Below are 12,958 nucleotides of genomic sequence, written 5' to 3' on the forward strand. Positions count from 1 at the left end.
GCCGCGTACGCAGAGTTCCTGACCGACCATGAGTGGGAATTTCTTTTCCACCTCTCCGAGCGGCTCGGGTTTGGCGGCCTAGAGGGGATCGTGCCCTCGACCGCCATTGATCAATCGCCCTTTAGCTCAGCCTTTGGGCATCTCTCCGTTGGGCTGCATGAGGTGTTCCTGGCGGCGTCGAAACAGTCCCGGGTTGAGCGGCAGCTTAGGGAGGAGATCAAGGGTCTCCAGAGGGAGCTGGGGGTGGCCAAAGACAGGTTGGCGAATGTGGAGCGGCGCCTGACCAAGGCAGAATGTGATGTTGCGGATGCCCGCGGCAAGCTGGTTGTCGCCGTTGAGCGGGACCTGGAGCAAGATATAGCCTTGCTGAAGGATCAAGTAGCGGTTAAGGTTAAGAAAGTTGAGATCCTTTAGCGGGATTCTGCCGCCAAATCCGCTGCGGTGAAGAGGCTGGAGGGCGAGGTTGCTCGCCTGGGAGCTGAGGGGAACCGTGTGGCGACCGCCGCAGTGGAGGTGTTTAAGAAGTCGGCGGAATACAAGAAAGCGATGACTGAGGCGGCGAAGGCTGGTGCCGCCGCCAACGTGGAACTGCTTAACCAAAAGGCCATCGACTGGGTCAAGGCGTCCCAGCCCACTAGGCCGTCTGGTCAGAACGCACCGCCCGCGAAGGGTGTGGTTCCTGCTCAGGCTGAAGGTGCCCGATCAGGTAGCGGAGAGAGTGGTGTGCGTCCGGCTGACGACTCTCAGCGGACCCCACCTCCTACTCAGTCCGAGGTCTCCCGTGCTGGCTTTCTGGCCGCCCACACTCGAGCGGATGGTACCATTATAATGCCGAGCCCTACCGCTCGTGGGTCCGATCAGACGAGCCGTCAGTCCGAGCAACAACCACCGCCGGAGGGCGAGACTGCCGTTGTTGCCCCCCAACATCTATGAAGATAGCTCCATAGTCTGATGTAGTGTCGCTGAGGCCTTTGTCTTCCTCTTTGTTTTTTTTTTTTTGCGCCGCTAAGGCCTTTTTTTATTTTGACAATATATTTGGGCGGGTAGTCCCGACCCGTAATATACAGTTGGTTTCTTTTGCTTTTGAGACGAATGTGTTTACCGATTGTATTGTTTGCATATTTATGGACCGCTAGAGTTTTGACTGCTGTTTTGTGACTCAATGAAACATTAAAGGGATTAAAATTGTTCCAAGTGCACGATGTAGAGGATGTAGTCCGCCGAACTTTGTTGGCGTCTCCCCTTAATTCTTGTGCTTAGACTTGGCGACAATGGTTTGAATAATTCCTCGTTTCATTGATAGCTGATATGTCAGCGTTTACAAAAAGCGGGGTTGTACCCGTTGGGTAGCTTCCCTTAGCTAAATATTGAGTCAAAAATTTAGCTAAGTCAAGATGCTCTAGGGTAGCGGCATGACTATTTGTAGTAATACCGAAGGTGTTTGGTATTCAAAGGGTGGGTCGTTGTGATGCCATCCTTGTCCATCATGTAGAAGGTGCCGGGGCTGGCGACTTCTACAATTTTGTATGGACCTTCCCAAGTTGGGCGAAGTGTCGTTGGCAGTGGAATGACCTCCTTCATTACCCAGTCCCCCAGTTGGAGGTTCCGGGCCTTGACCCTGGCGTTGTAGAAATGCGATACCCGTTGTTTGTTTTGCAAATTGTGCAGATGGGCCTTGTGTCGTTTTTCCTTTAGGAGGTCCCTGTCGAGATTGACGCCTTCGCCGTTGGTCTCGGGGCAGTAGCCTTCGACCCTAGCGGTAGGTTGAGTTATCTCAATAGGTAGGACGGCTTCAGTTCCGAACATCATACAAAATGGTAGTTGGGGTAGTCCTGATGGCCCACAGAACTTCTGGAAGCTTCTCCGCCCATAAACCCTTGGCGTCGTCGAGCTTCTTTTTTAGCAGCTTCTTGATTATCTTGTTTGCTGCTTCGACCTGGCCGTTGGTTTGGGGGTGAGCGACAGATGCGAAACTCATCTTGGTGCCCAGGTTAGCGTTGAAAGATATGAGTTCCTTATTGTTGAACTGTGTGCCGTTGTCTGTGATGATTGTGTGGGGGACACCATAGCGGCAATAGATGTTCTTCCAGAGGAAGTGAGTTACCTTGGCGGTAGTTATTGCCGTTAGTGGCTCCGCCTCTATCCACTTGCTATTGTAGTCGATGGCAACAATGATGTACTTGAACTGGCCTTTGGCGGTTTGGAATTTTCCCATCAAGTCCAGGCCCCACGTGGAGTGAATCCATGGACCAATGATGATCGACAGTGGTTCCGCCGGGGCATGTGGGAGATCAGCATATTGTTGACATTTGTGGCAAGATCTTGATACCCTCATGGCGTCGTCACCGAGCGTAGGCCAAAAGTAGCCTTGTCGCATTGTGCGATTGGCCAAGGATCTGGCGCCCGAGTGGTTTCCACATTCCCCGCCGTGTATCATTGCCAGAACAACCTTTCCCTCCTCTGGGGCTAGACACCGGAGGTTGGGGTGGGTGAACCCCTAGCGGTAAAGCTTGCCATTCTGGATGTTGTAGCGGGTTGCTCTCCGCTTGAGCTGTCATGCTTTGACTTTGTCCTCTGGCAGTGTCCCATTGCGCTTGTATTCGATGATCTCGTCCATCCAACTGGGATTGACCTCACCTCAATGTTGAAGATCTCCGCTAGGGTTTTTGTGATGCTTGGCTTGTCGAGACATTCCACCCTTGTGTCCGCTGGGCTTTGGTGTGGCTGAGCGGTTGCTAGTCTCGCCAGTGAATCAGCCTTGGCGTTCTTTTCCCTGGGGATCTACGTGATGGTGTGGAATTTGAATTTTTTGAGGAGCGTCTTAACGTAACCCAAGTATGCTGCCAACTGTTGGTCCTTGGCCTGGAAACTGTCGTTGACCTGGTTGACGACTAACTGGGAGTCGTTGAATATGTTGACACTGTCAGCCCCCGAGTCGATCGCGAGGAGTACGCCGGCGATGAGCGTTTCATACTCCGCCATGTTGTTTGAGGCTTTGAAGTTGAATTTTAACGTGTATTCCACGTTCAGTCCCCCTGGCCCTATCAAGATGACTCCGGCGCCGCTGGCCTTAGCGCAAGCGGATCCGTCCACGTGTAGGTTCCAGTCTGACTGTATAACGTCCCGAACCTGAATTTACCGATTTATTAGTCATTTGGATGGTAAACGATCCTTACTTTCACTTTTACTGTCGTTTTGATACTTTTAGTGGCCCTAAAAGATGACTTTTTCTTCGGGTCAAAATTTGAGGAAACTTTCTTCATGAAAATCGTAGAGGACATTAAACGGAGCGCGTGCATATGTGGTGCGTAAAAATCGGAGTTCGTATGCCAAAGTTATGGGTATTTTCGTGTGAGGGGTATTTTGGTCATTTCATCACACCTTAATTATATGGGGCTGATCAGCCCCATTTCCAGCCATTCTCCCCATCCCTTACGACAGAAACCAGAAAGAAAAAGAGAGAAAGAGAGAGAGAGAGAGAGAGAGAGAAAGAAAGAAAGAAAGAGATCTTCCGGTGTGGATTCCGGCAATTTCCGGCAACAAAAATGGTATCAATCTCTTTCTTAAGTATAATATTGCATAGATTTATTAGAGGATTTTTGAGATTGAAATCCAGCCACTATTCACAAATTGGGGTTTACTGTTTTCTTAATTGTTGAGGTAGTTCTAGTTGTTTTCTGAACTTGGTGTAGTTGAGAAAAATGCTAGGGGGGTTGAGATGAAGCTGCTGCCAAAATTTGGTGACCATCGGAGAAGTTGACCGCCGCGTGAACAGTGCGGTGCGTGAACAGTGTTGGCGTTTAAACAGAATTTAAATTCTATTTTTTTAGCTAGTTAAATCCTATAATTTTGTAGAGATTGAATATGTGAATTTCGTTGGAATTGGAGAAGTTTTTAATCGATTATGAATTTCTGAAAATTTAGGATTTCGATTATCGATTTACGAGAATCCGACCGTCGGATATCTCTTGGTTCTGACTTGGAACCCTTAAGATAACGAATTGGTATTAGAGGTAAAATTTGGGTTGAATCCGAGAAGAAGTGGAGAGATGATTTTGAGGATTTGATTTTGGGAATCGTATTTAATTGTTGAATAGTTATTCATGGAAAATAATTGTGTACAGGGTGACGTACCGAGTTATTGCTCGACGAAGGAATTCGTATGCGTGATCGCCTGAATAGTACAGTGAGTGGACTTTTATTTTTAAAGAATGATGCATGCATTTATTTTTCCCGAAATAATAATTTATTTATCATTTTATTATCGAGCATAATATTTTGCCTTGGATTATAATTTTGGCATTGTTTTTCCATATGAATTTCAGATACGAATCTATTATGCTCAGATTTGGATTTTATGATTTGTTTTCGGAATATGATTAAATTTTCGGAGATTAATTATAATTTATTTTCAATTATGATTCGGGAATGGATTTTGAGCCTTTGATAAGTATCTCCGATATATGGCTTTTATTTGAAATCATGATTTAAGTGATTTTCGACAAATTACTTTCCGAGGTGATTTCCGGAATTTATTAATATATTTTATTCGTCGATATTGAGATTTTTGGAATATTTTTCGAAAATGGGATTTTCGATTGAATTATTTTATCTATTATTTCTCGCCTAATGGTTTATGAATTCTAGAATATTTTGGCGTGCGGGGCCACATCATTGGAGTATATATTTTCTTGAGATTTTCCGAGTATGGATGGGATTCATACTCGTGTTTTGTTGCGAGGTTGGGGAAGCCTTACTGATATACTGGTTTTCGATTGTTTTTCCTCACCATACTCGGGTCATTCGATTAGGTCTCCTCCTCACTTACTTTGTGTTTGTGAGTGGCAGTTGAGGTAGCTTATTCTCCTCCTCACTTAGTTTGTGTTTGTGAGTGGCAGTCGAGGTGATTTATTCTCCTCCTCACGTGAGTGGTAGTCGAGGTTATTAGTTGTCCTCCTCACACAATCTATGTGTGAGTGGCAGTCGAGAATAGAGCCTAAGGGGCTCCTTTACCCGTATGGTGATATTTCTTCCCCATATCCTATTATTACTTGACTAGCGGGGTTAGTTCGATTTCTCTTAACCAGCGGGGCTGGTATGTTTTCACGAGATTTTGAGTTTAAAGAAATACGTTTTATAAACGTTGCATGCATCGATGTTTTATAATTTTAAATACGTGGGAAAGTATTCAAGTTGCTTCTTTTAAATTATCTTGATTATTTATTTTTGTCCACTCACATTAACGTGTTTTTCAATACTTTCCCCTGGGCCCGTCGGTTTTCAAATGCCCAGTTTGCAGGCGAAATTAGTTGAGGTCAGGCGTACACGGGTTGAGGCATAGTTGTCCCTGCTTCCGCATTGTAGGATCTATCGAACCTTCACCCTCTTTAATTTTATTTCTATTATGCCTTTTGTTTTAGAATTGCTCTGATAACCTGTGAGATTATTATTATTAAGTTGAGATTTGTGTAATGTGAATTGGAAGATGTTGTGAATTGGAGAGCAGGGTGGCTCTAGAAGAATAAGGATAGATTGCTTAGAAGTGTAAATGTCTTTCGACAGGTCTTGGGTAGTCCACTTTTAGGGGAAGTTCTGCCAAAATTTTGGTAAAATTTCTTCTAAGGTGGGTCCCGCAGGGCCACTTCGGATTTCAGGGTGAAATTCGGGGCAGGTCCTGTCAGACTGTTAGGGAGCTGGTTCTTCAGCGGTTACCATTTCCGTGCTAGGTTTAACCTGACGCTCGGTGAGCTCAGCAATGAAGTCTGCCACCGCCTGGCCTTTCATGGAGGTTCTTGGTTTGTAGTCAATGTCAAACTCGCTGAGCTCGATGGCCCATTTACTGAGGCGCCCCGAGTGTTCAGGGTTCTACATTACCTGCCTCAGCGGTTGATTTGTTAAGACATGAATTGTGTGGGCCTGAAAGTACTGGCGGAGGCGTCTAGCGGCAACGATGAGTGCGAGAGCGAGCTGCTCCAAGGGGGGATATCTTGTTTTAGCCCCGTTCATGCCTCTGCCGGCGTAGAATACGGGGAGCTCATCCTGGCCGTCCCGCCGGACAATGGCGCAGCTTACCGCTGACTGTGATACCGCTAGGTATATATACAATGTCTCCCCCTGCACAGGAATAGAGAGGAGCGGAACTGCTGCCAAGTACTCTATCAAGCTCTGGAACGCCGCCTCACAGTCTGGGTTCTAGTCGATGACTTTCTTGTGGGTTGTCTTCAAGACTTTGAAAAATAGGAGACATCTGTCAGTGAGTCTGGAGATAAACCGAGAAAGGGAGGTTAGTTTGCCCTGGAGGCTCTGAACGTGTTTCTTCCACTCTGGAACCTTCATGTTGAGGATGGCTTGTACCTTGTCAGGGTTGGCCTCTATGCCCTGTTCACTGACTATGTAACCTAGAAATTTGCTGGCGGTGACGTCGAAGAAGCATTTTTCTGGGTTGAGGAGCATACCGTAGGCCAAGAGAATGGCGAATATGATTTTTAGGTTTGCCACGTGTCCGCTGGCCTTTATGCTTTCTACCAACATATCGTCCACGTAGACCTCGATGATTTTGCCCAGATGTTCAGCGAACATAGCATTCATCAGCCGCTGGTAAGTTGCACCGGCGTTCTTCAAACCGAAAGGCATGACATTGTAGCAGCATAGGCCCTTGTCGGTGGTGAAGGAGGTGCACTCCTGGTCACCAGGGTGCATCTTGATCTGATTGTAGCCGGAGAAGGCATCCATCATGCTGAGTAGCTCGTGCCCAGCAGTTGCATCGACCAGTTGGTCTATGCGAGGTAGCGGGAAGCTGTCCTTGGGGCATGCCTTGTTGAGGTCCTTGAAGTCGACACACATTCACCACTTTCCGCTGGTTTTTTTTACCATGACCAGGTTGGAAATCCATTGAGGGTGATTGACTTGGCGGATGAATCCAATGTTCTGGAGCTTGGCAACCTCTTCCCCTATCTCACGGTATCTCTCCTCATCAAAGGCCCTTCGCCGCTGCTTGACAGGGTAGGCGGATGGTTTGATACTCAATTTGTGTATGATGATCTTGGGGGAGATGCCTGGCATATCAGCGTATGACCATGCAAAGACGGTGGCATTGTCACGTAGAAACTGTGTGAGTTCAGCCGCTACCTCTGGGTCTAGCTGAGCGCCGATGCGAACTGTCCGCTCAGGGTGTTTGTTGGAGATGCTGATAACCCTTAAGGATGTTTTTGGGTTGACAGGCTCTTTTTTGACATATTTCTTCTCGTCATCCCTGGGGTCCTCAAAGATATTTGGTGCCGGTGCATGGTTTCCCACTGTTAGGATTTCATGGCGGCACGCTGATCGTGCCACGGTTGTGGAATAGCATTCTTGTGCCAGTTGTTGACTTCCCTTTACACAGCCTGTCCCGTTGGGAGTAGGGAACTTCTTGAGGAGCATGTATCTGGCGATGATGCACTTGAGCTTGTTAAGTGCCGGTCGACCAATGATGGCATTATATGAACTGAAGCAGTCCTCAATGATGAACTCTATATGGATTTCCACCATACATAGACTGGCGCCGATAACTAGTCTCATGTAGTCAGAACCCAATGGCTGTGTGACGTCACCGGAGAAGCTAAGCAATGGCTCATGATCCTGTAGTAGTTTTCTATTCCGTTGAAGTTTGTCGTAGCAACCGTTGAAGATGACATTTACAGCGGACCCGCTGTCGACAAGGACCCTTCCCACTGACCATTTATCGAGTATGGCGTCGATCAAGAATGGATCGTCGTGGGGCAGATGTACTCCGCGCTCCTCCTCCTCTGAGAAGGTAAAGGGCTCCCAACCAGATTTTGGGAGTTTAGCGGACCTCTCATAGCGGATATTGCACACCTCCTTAGGGTGGTTATGTAATACCCGGTATTGAGAACTAAAACAAATCAAATGTAAATGAGATATACATTAGTTACTGGTAGTAAAACAGGAAATTGAGCACTCAGTGTGTATTCAAAGAAAGTGAAAGGAATTATATCTTTATAACTATGTGTAGGTCTCTAAGAGCAAGTGCACCCGTTGGGTCACCGGGTCACCTACTATTCACTACTTTTTAGTGTATATTTTCATTCTCTGGGTCACGAAATACACTGTGCCCGTGACCTAGGGCACAAAATACATTGTGCAGGTCACCATGGTGACCCAGAATACTGTACAGGGTGACCCAAGGCATGAAATACACTGTGTTCGTGACCCCGAGGGTGAAATTAACACTAAAAAGCAGTTAATAGTGGGTGACCTGGTGACCCAACAGGTGAACTTGCTCTAAGCCTACACGTGGTAGTATATTTCTTGCTACCACATAGCAAATCTGGAGGAAAGGGGAAGGGTCGAGAGACTTTGAGGAGGCAAAAAGAGAAGGAAAAGGAAAGATAAAAAAAAAAGAGGGGAGGGCAGGAAGGAGGGGGAGTTACCGACTCTCTCTCTCCCTCTCTCTCTCACACATATTACGGGGGTGATCGAAGGGATAAAGGAAGGGATCTTTGTCCACAGGAGGGGAGAAGGAAAACCCATCCATCTTGTTCCTGATGGCTACCCAACTCCGTACCAACCATCTATAGATGATAGATGTAGAAAGAGAGAGACGAGGCTTCGGGGTCAGGGTGTTAAAAATGGTATCCGAGCAGGGATATGATTGCTAGGGTATAAACTGTGGGGGAGAAACGAAATTGTGGTTTGGATTTTTATAATTTTAAGAGCTTGATACTGATTGCTGTGAATTAGTTTCGGTCAAGGTCTAGACTTCATGTGGGTTTGAATCTGTTTGATGTTTTGATTGCGTATGGAGTTTTAGATGATAATGATGATTTCTTTTGGTTTTGGTAAAATTGTGTAGCTATTATTTGTTTCTGATTTTTTTGTGATCTAGGTGCTCTGTGTATTTATGGGTGTTGAGGACCATGCTTTGCTTTGTGGGATTGAGTGAGTTATGGGGGATGAATAACTTGTTGTACCTGAAAAATAAGAAAGAAAAGGGTTTAGCTCTTTTGTGGATGTGATTGGATTTAGTCTCAAATTCTCACATCTCTCGTTGATTGATTCATTGCCTATTTAGTCTTGCATTGATCTGTTCCTGTTTCCATTAAAGATTCTGCTCAGTTTTGTGCCTAGTGCCTACTGATGTTTCATGTAATGGAAAGCCCTCTATACCTGTAATTTTATTGACATATACTAATGGATGGCAAGCTTTCGTGTGTGGTTTTATGAACCTATGCAATTGAGTGTGGGTTCTGAGGTATGCTTGCTAAGTTCTTTCGAGTGGTTCTGGAATCATCATGAGATAATGAGATATTGTCATATTGCACGTGTTCATTTTCTTGATTGCCACTAAAGGATCAGAAGGTTGGCTTTAATTACTTTTCAAGCAATCCTCTGGACTATAACAATATCTCCAACAGTGTATGCTGCTAAACTTGACGAATATACAGCTTTAGAAAAAGTCTTTTGTATGGTATATCTTTCTTGAAAATACTACTTCAATTTCAATTTGGGGTTAGCAAACTTTAGTAATCTTACTCGTTGTTAATGGTCTTCTGACCTTGGTTTGTGAAGAAGGTATTTTGCTAGATACTTTGATTTGTAAATTGTCTTTATTTGCTCGTTTTGCTATTTGTTATCCATGGTCAAACTTATCTGCTATTTTTCTGGGTCGTGTATAGATGTTGAGAACCTGAAATGGGTTCAGTTATTAATTGCTATCAAGTTTGGGAGTTTGATTCCCTGAAATTTACTTATAACTTGCATTTGAACATTTCTGTTAAATTATGTATTGGAATTAGTTGATACCATTTTAGACCGATCATACATTCATAGTTGGAGAAACTCAGGTAATTGGTTCTTAAGTTGCTTAAGTTGAGAGGGATTACTTACCCATGGATTGTGCATTTGGAAAACTAAGTTCAGAACTGTTAGGATTTACTAACTTATTTTGAACTTGATCTTTCCAAATTGGAATCTCTTCAATGTCTTATACTTTCACAAGTTGGATGAATACATGAATAAAAACCACTTGGGTGTTATGCCTTGCTTGTTATTTCGGGTAAATTGCTTTTTTCTGGTCAGCAGAAGGTGAGTTCACATGTTGTAAGCTCATAATTTGATTATACTTGTTGAATGGTTACTGGAGTTCTTATTTTGCTTTGCAATTTGGCTAACATGTTTATGGAGATGAAACTTCTTGTTCATGTCAGACTTAACAGAATATTTTGCAATCATCATACTTTTTTGTTCTGGTCTGTTTCTGTCCAACTATTTTGGTTAATTACTCAAAGTTATCTTCTTTTGGAAGATTAATCTTCTAGCATGCTATAATTGAAGAATCAATACAGGATTAGAGTGAAAGGTGTGTGTTTCTTATTTAAGTATTGTTCTGACATGAACTGAATCATTTAGTTTTTGTGGAACTACATGGTAGTTAATGATTGCAGGTAATGCAAAGGATAGGTTGAAGTAACCATGTTAATCATTTAGGAAAGTTTATCAATTAGTTGGGGTGGACTGTTCTTGTAAAGTGCTTGTTCTCCTCACTGATATATATAGGGTAGTCTTCATGTGTTAGTTTCTGGAAGTTTACGACGCTGCCTCTTGTACATGTAGCCATACCAATGTAACGTCTGTTTAAGAATTTGTATATGTAAATTATATGTAATGAGTGAGTATGTGGAAGTGGAAGCCTGAGAAGGATGCAGCAGTCTCTGGGAAGCAGACATATTCAGGTAAATTCCTCTTCTTTATTCCTATACCACTTGTACAGTTGTAGGTATGTTCTTTTATTTATTTATACCTTGCTATCGAATGAGTTGAAAACAATGGCAGAATTTAAATGAATGTAAAGAATGATTGGAGCTTTAATGAATTTAATCCGGTTAGGCCCGGGACATAATTAAGGAGGGATCGAGTTCCCTTGGGTGATTAGGCCCGGGACATAGTTAAGGAGGGATCGAGTTCCCTTGGGTGAAAGACCCTAAACCTGATTGGGGCTCGTGGATTCGAGCAGATAATTAAGTAGGGATTGTGCCTCCCTAGGGTGAAAGACCCAAAACCCAATCGGGAATCCGCTTAGTACGGAGTGTGCTCAGTGGCCTTAATGCGAGCAATGGGCTCTAACTGGGAAAAGAGTAATAGAAAAGAGAACATTATCTGATAAATTTGAAAGTAACTTGGTGAAGTGAATGTTACAAATGCCAAGTTATGGAATGTTGCTTATCTGATTTAAGCATTTTTAGAATGTGGATGAACGAATTATTTGCGAGTTGGGACAATGCAATTGTCCAAGAAAGAGTGAAATTTTGATACGAGAAGATAATTGTAAATGCAAACTCATTGCATATTTTTGTGGCCACTTATAGTTTGGGACGATGGTTGGAAGGGCATAAGCAAAACAAAATAAAGTAGAACTGAATCTACACTATTTTGCATGAGCTGACGATTTCATGAATATGAGGTTACCTGTTCTGGATAATAGCATACTGGAGTTTCCTGGGTACACTATTGCTGATACCAACAAGAAGATACTTGCCTGGTATGAGTTCCGAATTAATCTATGAGCTATTATAAAAGAGAATGTCACGTTTTAATGACCTTTTCCCTTTTCTTCCCCACCTTGCCAAAGCTCACAGAGTGATACACAAAATTTCACATCGGGTTCACACGTTCCAGAGTGTTTAAAATTTGTATTGGGGAAATGGGGGAGAAACTGAGTATTGAATATGCAATTGATGGTTGATGTGCAAGTGCACAATGCTGAAAATTTAGGATAATTTTTTTTAGCAAGGCTAAGTCCTGAACTTGACAAATTAATTGTTTGCAATGAGGATTTTTTAATTTCGAGGACGAAATTTTTAAACAGGGGGAATTTGTATTGAGAAGTTAACTAAAACAAATCAAATGTAAATGAGATATACATTAGTTACTGGTAGTAAATCAGGAAATTGAGCACTCAGTGTGTATTCAAAGAAAGTGAAAGGAATTATATCTTTATAACTATGTGTAGGTCTCTAAGACTACACGTGGTAGTATATTTCTTGCTACCACATAGCAAATCTGGAGGAAAGGGGAAGGGTCGGGAGACTTCGAGGAGGCAAAAAGAGAAGGAAAATTAGGAAAGATAAAAAAAAAAAAGAGGGGAGGGCAGGAAGGAGGGGGAGTTACTGACTCTCTCTCTCCATCTCTCTCTCACACATATTACAGGGGTGATCGAAGGGATAAAGGAAGGGATCTTTGTCCACAGGGGGGGAGAAGGAAAACCCATCCATCTTGTTCCTGATGGCTACCCAACTTCATACCAACCATCTATAGAGGATAGATGTAGAAAGAGAGAGACGAGGCTTCGGGGTCAGGGTGTTACAGGTTAGCATGTGCATAGCGCTTTTTTTCCCTGTGAGACATGTTGATGATTGGAGCACCACCGTCGATGGTGTTGATGCGGCCCATGGGCTCAATGTTGGCGATCACGAGTGGTGGTTGGTGCACCTTGAATTGTTCCATCTTACCGTCTCGGTATAAGGTCTCAATGGCTGTTTTGAGGGCGTTGCAATTGTTGGTATTGTGCCCGCTGTCCTCGTGGTATTTGCACCACTTGTTAGTGTTTCTGGGCTTTCCCACCCTTGGATATTTTCTTGGGGGTGGTAGCGGGATCTAGTCCTTGCACTGGTCATATATTTCCTCGTATGAGGCCGTGAGGACTGTAAACACTGCGTACCGCTGGGATGACTCCGTCTGTTTATTACAGTTATCCCCATGAAATGAGCGGTTTCCCTTATTGTAATGCTGGTCCTTCTGCCGCTTGCTCTGGTGGTTGCCTTGTTGTCATTCTCTCTTCTTATCAGTTGGCGGCGCAGCAGAGGTTTTGCTAGCGGTTTCCTGATGGCTGGCTGAGGGTTGGGTGGACTTTACAGGTGTTGGTGGTGGTGGTGGTGGTGGGGGGGGGGGGGGGGTTTCTCCA

The sequence above is a fragment of the Rosa rugosa genome, chromosome 2 (genome assembly GCF_958449725.1).
Source record: "Rosa rugosa chromosome 2, drRosRugo1.1, whole genome shotgun sequence".
NCBI lineage: Eukaryota > Viridiplantae > Streptophyta > Magnoliopsida > Rosales > Rosaceae > Rosa > Rosa rugosa.